This window comes from Neophocaena asiaeorientalis, unplaced genomic scaffold, assembly GCF_003031525.2.
Source record: "Neophocaena asiaeorientalis asiaeorientalis breed wild unplaced genomic scaffold, Neophocaena_asiaeorientalis_V1.1 scaffold146, whole genome shotgun sequence".
NCBI classification, from domain to species: Eukaryota; Metazoa; Chordata; class Mammalia; order Artiodactyla; family Phocoenidae; genus Neophocaena; species Neophocaena asiaeorientalis.
Window position 1 is genome coordinate 2,721,295 of NW_020172676.1, and position 7,341 is coordinate 2,728,635.

At 44.7% G+C, this 7,341-nt stretch overlaps 1 protein-coding gene across 6 annotated transcripts in view; it reads left to right on the plus strand.

Annotated features, from left to right (window-relative positions):
• MACIR (macrophage immunometabolism regulator) overlaps nucleotides 1-7,341 on the plus strand; it is a 26,366-nt gene that overhangs the window by 2,538 nt on the left and 16,487 nt on the right. For 2 of the 6 annotated variants that reach the window (XM_024739715.1, XM_024739721.1), the window contains exon 1: nucleotides 5,171-5,333. The exons of 1 other annotated variant lie outside the window; for it this stretch is intronic. The gene's annotated coding sequence lies outside the window, so the exon portion shown is untranslated. Of the gene's footprint in view, nucleotides 1-5,170; nucleotides 5,334-5,594; nucleotides 5,647-5,695; nucleotides 5,747-6,372; nucleotides 6,743-7,341 lie in introns of those variants that run through there. 3 more of the 6 variants (XM_024739719.1, XM_024739716.1, XM_024739717.1) reach the window with 3 other exon arrangements.

Genomic DNA, 7,341 nt, shown 5'->3' on the forward strand with positions numbered 1-7,341 from the left:
GGACCGGGGCACGAATCCGTGTCCCCTGCATCGGCAGGCGGACTCTCAACCACTGCGCCACCAGGGAAGCCCTGCTGTGCATTCTTGAATGATCCCCAAGTAAACTGTGATACAATTAATATACATGTTTAGCATCATATAATCACAAAGTATTTGCCTGCAGAGGGAACCATTTTCTAGGTAACTAGGCATATACACCACCGACACCCTGGGTGACATCCATTTACCATGTCTGTCTTGCTCTCCTGCCTTCTTTTTCTTTACCTTCAATGTGCACCCCTCTCCTTTTAGTAAAACTCTATTGCCACTCCTCACAGGGATTTGTTTTGCCCTAGTTTCCATCCCCCTCCTCCAAAGAGTATAATCCAGAAAATAAAATCATCTTCAATCATATATTTTCAATGACATATTTGATCTAGAACAATATCAAGAGAACTTCATCAGAAAGTCCTGGCAGAGCTCACCAGGCAAAGCAGAAATGTCTGCAGAGGCCAGGCATCGCAGAGCAGAGTGAAGAAGCCTGGGTTTGGAGTTGAGCCTCAAAGACCTAATAACTGCACAGTCATTAAATTGGAAAAAAGTATAATTGGTAGTCCAAAGATGTAGAAGTGGTTTTTCATTGGATAGCCTGAGTTAACAAATAAATTAAATGAAAAAAAGTTGAAGACTTCAGAGGAACACCTCTGAAAGGAAATTTGAGAATTAAATCTAGAATTAACGTAATACATTATAAGATCTCTGAAAGACTAAGATATAAATATCTAAACAACAATGAGGAGGTCTCTTTATGATGAATGAGAAATGGAGGAATTCTTTTTTTCCACTCAACAAATATTTACCAGGTGCTTAATCTGTACCAGGAACATTTAAGGGGCTAGGAAATATAGCAGTAAATAAAAGGAATAAAAATATCTACCTTCACAGAGCTTACATTTTAGAGGTGGAAACAGATGCTAAAGAAGATCAATTAAATGAATGGGTTATGCCATAAATCCTTTCAAGGCAAGCAGAACAAGAAAGGTGGATATGCACTTGCTGGAGATGTCAGAGAACCGTGGTTTTAAATATTGTGCTCAAGGAAACCATATGTTTATAGGTACCAGTGAAAAAATTTCTATGAAAGAGCCAGCAATGACTATAAATAGAAGCATGAGGATCTACAGAAAACAATATGTATCTGCCACATTATAACAGAAAAATGTGACATTACCTCGTCTCAGATATTCTAAAGATGTCCTTTCTCTATAAGATGAATATCATCATGGTGTTACTTAAAAAATGGCTTCATCAAGGTGAGATTAGGTGCCCCTTCCACAGACTTCCATAGCACCCAGTACTTCCTTGTTGTAGGAGCTTCTATTCCCCAATATTGTTCTTGGAGGAGAAGCTGAATATAACAGAGACACAGACCATGAAGCCTCTGATAGAGAGAAAAGACTTCTAAGGTCCTGCTAACTTTCAAGTTTCCACAAGGTTGGCTGTACTTTGTTTCCTGCCCTTGTTTTCTGAGATATGTGTCCATAAAATATTCCCACCCTTATTTTGGTAGACCTCTGTTTTTTGCATCTAAGCTTTTTGCTTTCAATAATTTTAGCTCTGAGTCTTAGGTACTGTATATAGGTTATATTAATACTCAGAGCAATCTGGAAAAATGGGTATTATTATGTTTGTTTTCTAGATGAGGAAGCAAATATGGTTTGGTAGGTTAAATAATTTGAACAAGGTCACGTGGCTAGAAATCCTGGACTGCATGATTTCAAAGTCCAGGCTATCTTGATTTTATCACATCGTATCTTGTAAAGTAATTCGATGACAAAGTAGGTATGGGTCAGTTGACCCATAAATGTGCAGATAGTTCACAGCAATAGTAACAAATAGGAAAAAAGATTTTTCCATAAACTCTTTTTATTCTGGAAAGGATTGAGTATACAGAAGTGAATCTTCTTAATTAAAAAAGATAAGGATTTTGGCTAAGTGTTCAGGAGTAACAAGAAATTGCAATACTGTAGTAGGTTAATGATTAGAAAGGTAAAAAAGCCACTTTATATAATTTCTGAATAGAAAGTAATAGTGTAATCAAGACTGTTAACGATTGGAAAGCATCAAGCTTTGATTGGTTGAGGAATTTAAAAACTGGTATTTAAAATTTTATTTTTTGACTAGGCATTAATTTTGCATGGTTGAAAATTCAAAATATACAAAGGAATATATAGTAAAAGGTTGACCTCTTACCTCTGTTCCCCAGCCATCAACTTTTCCTCCCTAGGAGCAACTAATATTGTTCTCTTCCTGGCTATGCTTCTAAATATGTTCTAGATATGTTCTAAATATGCAGATGTGTTGCTTTTAAACTCCTTCAGTTTTTAAGAACATGTTATTGTATGTTCACATGCTGTTATAGGAAGTAATACAGAGAGATCCATATACCCTTTACCCAGATTTCCCCATTGGTAATTTACAGTAGAATACTATATAGTATTCTATACTATACAACTATAGTTCAATATAGTATACTATATTCAATACTATGCTATAGTTCAATAGCACAACCAGGATACAGAGCATTTACATAACCAAGGCTTCCTTGGCAGTAGCTGTCTCTTCCTCTGTGGCTACAGCTTCCATCAGGGTGACCCCTGGGCTCCAGTAACCCTGCCTCTTCCCTTTGTTTCTCCAGTTAGGAGCTGCACTTGCTAATTTCTGGATTACCTTGTCAACCCCTGCTTAGCTTCTGAGTTCTTCCGTGGCCTGTGTTATCAATTCCTTGCATCAATTGTCTTTGTAAAAATTTGAAATGATCTCTATTTTCCCTGTTAGCCCCTGCCTGAAACAAGTGGATTTAAAGAAAAGTGGTGATGTGGCATTTCTTGCACACCTGGCTTTGTAATTTCTGTTTTATACCCACTATGTTGTTATCAAATCTACCTATCCTGTTCTCTCAAACTGACTGTTTGCTAGGTGATGCTCTTTAAACCAATGTATAATCTTTCCCAGACAACCATCATTTTTTGTTTGTTTGTTTTTTTTGGCTGCGCCCTGTGCTGTGGGATCTTAGTTCCCCGACGAGGGATCGAATCCGTGGAGTCCTGACCACTGGACCGGTAGGGAATTCCAGACAGCCATCATTTTAAAGTGATTTTTCTGGGAAGGAGACTTGAGGCAAAGATGTAACTTACAAAAGGGGCATTTGAGATGGAGTGTCTTGACTCCCCAGGTTCAGAAGGCCTTTCAGACCACAAGGTCTATCTATGGTACATTTGCACCTAATTCTTTATAAGCATGCCATTTTTCTTTGTAGACTGAAAGATCTTCACAGAACATGGAAGAGCTCTGTTCTGGGCTTCTGCATTACCCCCACCCCGATTCCGCTCTTCAGCCACGTCCTTGCAAGCCACAACTGATCTGAATTAAGACAGTACCCAGGCAGAGTCTTTAGGTGGCATAGACACATCAGGAGGGGCCACACATAAAGCTATTATCAGCCATTAACTACCTGGTGAATTGGTTTATTGGGTGTTTGTGACACTCAAGAACTGACTGAAGTTTTGATTGGGTGATGAGTCAGGGGTAGGATGGGAGAACAAAGCACCACCCAGGGAGGGAGGCAATTTGGACACAATGCCCCTCAAGAGAGCTAGCCTTGAGCCTCATAAATTTAAAGGCAAATCAGAACTTTACTGCTTTTGGCTAAAGAACATTGACAACCTTTCAGAGCAAAGGGCAAGTACAAGGCATTCTTCTGAAAAGGTTACAAGATTTCAGACAGAACAGAATGAAAGTAAGTTTCTGAATATAAAATATACCACGTTTTGGAGGTGGTTTTATGAGAACTGATCATCAGAACAATATACTACTGTGTCAAACAGATTATAGTCTGAAATAACTTTCAGTGTTCTCCTAAAGTACTGACGAAAAAAAAGCCCATTCATTTATTCATTTAACACATACTACATCGTGCCAGGTTCTATATTTGAGAAGTTACACATATCTGTTAGAAATAATTTATGTTTTCCTAAAATTGTTTTATAATCTTCCCATACGTATTTTAGGGCACATAAAGTAGTATAAAATGTCTTCTAGCTGAGGAGCCTCCAGACATCGCTGTTGAAATAAGGGTGTTCAGATTTGTGTTTATAGTTTCAGGGGCATATATAGATTTTGGAACAAGTGTGAATCAATATTTGTTTACCTTTGTATTAATTTACACCAAGATTATGCCTTTTATGTTCAGATAAAGCATTTTCTTAAAAAAAAAAAGGAAGAACAACAAACTCTCTTGGATTGAGACTGGAACACAAATTATCATCATTTATAAACAATTCTGGGGTTCCTCTGGCTGCGTTCAAACCCACCTCAGCCACTAACTCCGTGTGTGTGACCTCGAGGAAATTACTTAAATTTTCTGCATCTTTAAAACGCGAATCATAATTGGTCACTCTCTTACAGAATTGTTGAGGAGTGTAAATTAGAAAATGCATGTAAAAAGGCCTGGCACACAGTGAGGGCTAAATAAATGTCCGTAATTATTCTTATCTCTGAGTTTGATAACCGGTTTGGCAGAGATGTACATAAATCGAGAATAGGAAAGAATGATCAAAGGAAAGAATTTCTTACAAGAATGGAAAAGATCAAGTCTGAGGATTCAAAAAGGGGCTAATCAAATCAGATTCTGAATTTTACCCTCCTCCCCACATTCACTAGATATTTAGCATTTTTCTAAGATTGACCCTATAATTTGTAATTTCATGGGCTTCTAGTCTTCTCTACTTCAGCTCAGTGCTGCGTCCTTAAAGCGGAGACTCACCAATGACAAACATCGCCACAACACATAACTGGGGCAACTTGAGTGTTGCCAGGCCTGGAGTGGGAGCACTTGAATTGTTGGGCGCGGGTTTGGACTGGGCAGGGGGGGGTTACGACTCCTCCTCCCCCTCCTCCCCCTCCCCCTCAACCACCGCAGCCGGCAGCTCCACTCCCCTCTCCCCAGCCCCCTTCTTCCAGCTCCCGAGCGCCTTTCTCTCTCGGGTCCGCCCTTCCTCGGGGTGTGTGAGCTGGGCGCAGGAGGCGGGCTCAGCGCTGACGGGCTGCGCCTCTGCAGCCAGAGGGAGGAGGGCGGGAAGGCGTGCGGCGGCGGCGGCGGAGGAGGAGAAGGAGGCGGGGACAACGCCGGGCCGTAGCTGGCGCCGAGCGCGGTGGGAGCGGAGAGGGTACCCGGCTGGCTCGGCTGGCGGCCTCAGCCCGGACCTCGACGCCGCAGCCCTGCGCCTCCCGAGCCCTTGTCTCAGTCTCCGCGACCCCAAGCACGGCGGAGGCGGCCGAGCTGTGGGCCACTGGTAGGTTGACGGGGACGGCGGTTCCTTCTGCAACCTTTTGTGCTGCAGAAAAGGTGGTGGTGGTGGTGGTGGTGGTGATTATGATGATGGGTGGGTGGGTGCGTGGGTTAGGGGGGTTGCCCCAGTCATCGGTCCTCGGTGCCAGCCCCAGTCGTGGCGCCGCCCCTTCCTCCCTGCCTCGTCTCGGGGCCGGGCGCGCGGTGCCCGCGCGGTGCTGAGGAACCCTGACCGGGCAGGCCTCCGGGATGGACGGCGGGCGGCCTCAGCGGCCCTTGGCCTCAGCGGTCTGGTCCGCCGGCGCCCGAGCAGGGGGGTAGAGTCTGGTGGACTGGGTGGGGCCCTGGCGGGGTGCCGGGAGCCCGCAGTTTCTTGGTCCAGGGTGGGGTCGGAGACGCCGTGAGTGTGCAGCGCGTGTGAGTGAGGGTGCAGGGGCGTGCGCCCCCGTGTGCGCGCGGCGTGCGCTCGCCGGGGAGGTGCGGGACTCGACGACCCATTACGCGTCTCCCGCGGTGCGGCGGTGCGGAAGTCGGCGCGCGTTGGCGCGCACGCTGGATCATCCGCCGCCGTGGCCTCATCGCGGGGCAGCGGGCCTGGGGGCCCCATTAAGAAGTAGGTCCTTCCCGGGCCTGCTGCGCCTCTGGCTGCCTGCCCGGGCCGAGCGCCGGGTGCGACTGCCCGGGCCAGATAGCACCTCGGGGCAATCCGTGGCAGCCTTATCTCGCCTGCCCTCCTCGTCCGCGCAGCAGTCTGGGGGGCGAGGCCGTCCGGGAACCCGCAGCCAGCGCCCGCTGCGTGTCTGCCGGTTTGGCGGGGGCAGGCAGACCGGCCGTGGCCGGGGGCGCGCGTGTGGATTCGGGCCGGGTGCTGGCCAGAAGCGAAAGCGGCAGATGTCCTTGGGCATCGCCGCCCTCGCCCCACCTGTCGCGGGTGAACTTTGGGCCAGGTGGAAAGCGGAGGAAAGGGGTTTCCGGGCGGGCGGCAGTCAGACCTTGAGAAGGCGGCCCCATTGTGAAGCTGCCAAACTCTAGTGGTGGAATCTGCAAATCTCTGCCAGAAAGGAGATGGGAACACGAAGGGAATGATGGCCCTGTCCCTTTCTCCTTGTAAATGTTCCACATCCTTAGGGTGTCTCTGCTTCTCCAGCCACGCCAGTTTGCACTCGGGTTGGTTACTGATTTGTGTCGAGCCAAGATGCTGAGTGTGTATGTGTATGGCTGTGGCGCACAGGTTAACACTGGGACTGGGAACTTTTTAATCATTTGAGGAAAGAGGAAGAATGGAGGCAGTAGCATTTTATAGCGTGCTCGCTACTCCTAGCCAAAAGAACAGCTCTTGCACAACATTTCCGACGTTTCTAGACTCTTCATTTTACATTGTTTTTCTCAGATAAGCCACACTACAGTTCACTTGTAAGTTGCTTTATTTATTTTTTTTAACCCTGTAGAGCAGATTAGACACTAAGGAGATAGAAATGACCTCTTCCCAAAGTTTATTTTCCCAGTCATTTCAAAATACAGTATTGGTTATTATTGTGAAGCTTTTGGTACTTTCTTAATTCAAGACCATGATTTACGCTTACACAATTATACTTAATGAATGTTTCACAGATTTCTCAGTGTTTTAATTATGTAACTGTGTATGCATTATAAACTTAATAAAATGACCAGCATGAAATACAAGGATTAATGATCCCGGAAACCTCTTGATTTGATAAGAACTGGTGTTTAGAATATGCTTCTGCCAACATTTTAGGTTATTTAATTGTAAATTAGACTGTTTAGTAGTATCTCTTCCAGGGTATAAGACAGAGGGTATTTATTGACCTTACATAATGGTCAGTGACTTTGTTTACTTTCTCTGTATAATTTTGTATACTTTGGAGAGCTAGTGGGCACATTAACCCTTAAAAGTATTTAGTGTGGTGGGAGTAATAAAACCTTATATACAGGATTAAATCTTTTTTTTTTTTTTTTTTTTTTTTTTTTTTTTTTCTTTGGGGGGAAAATAA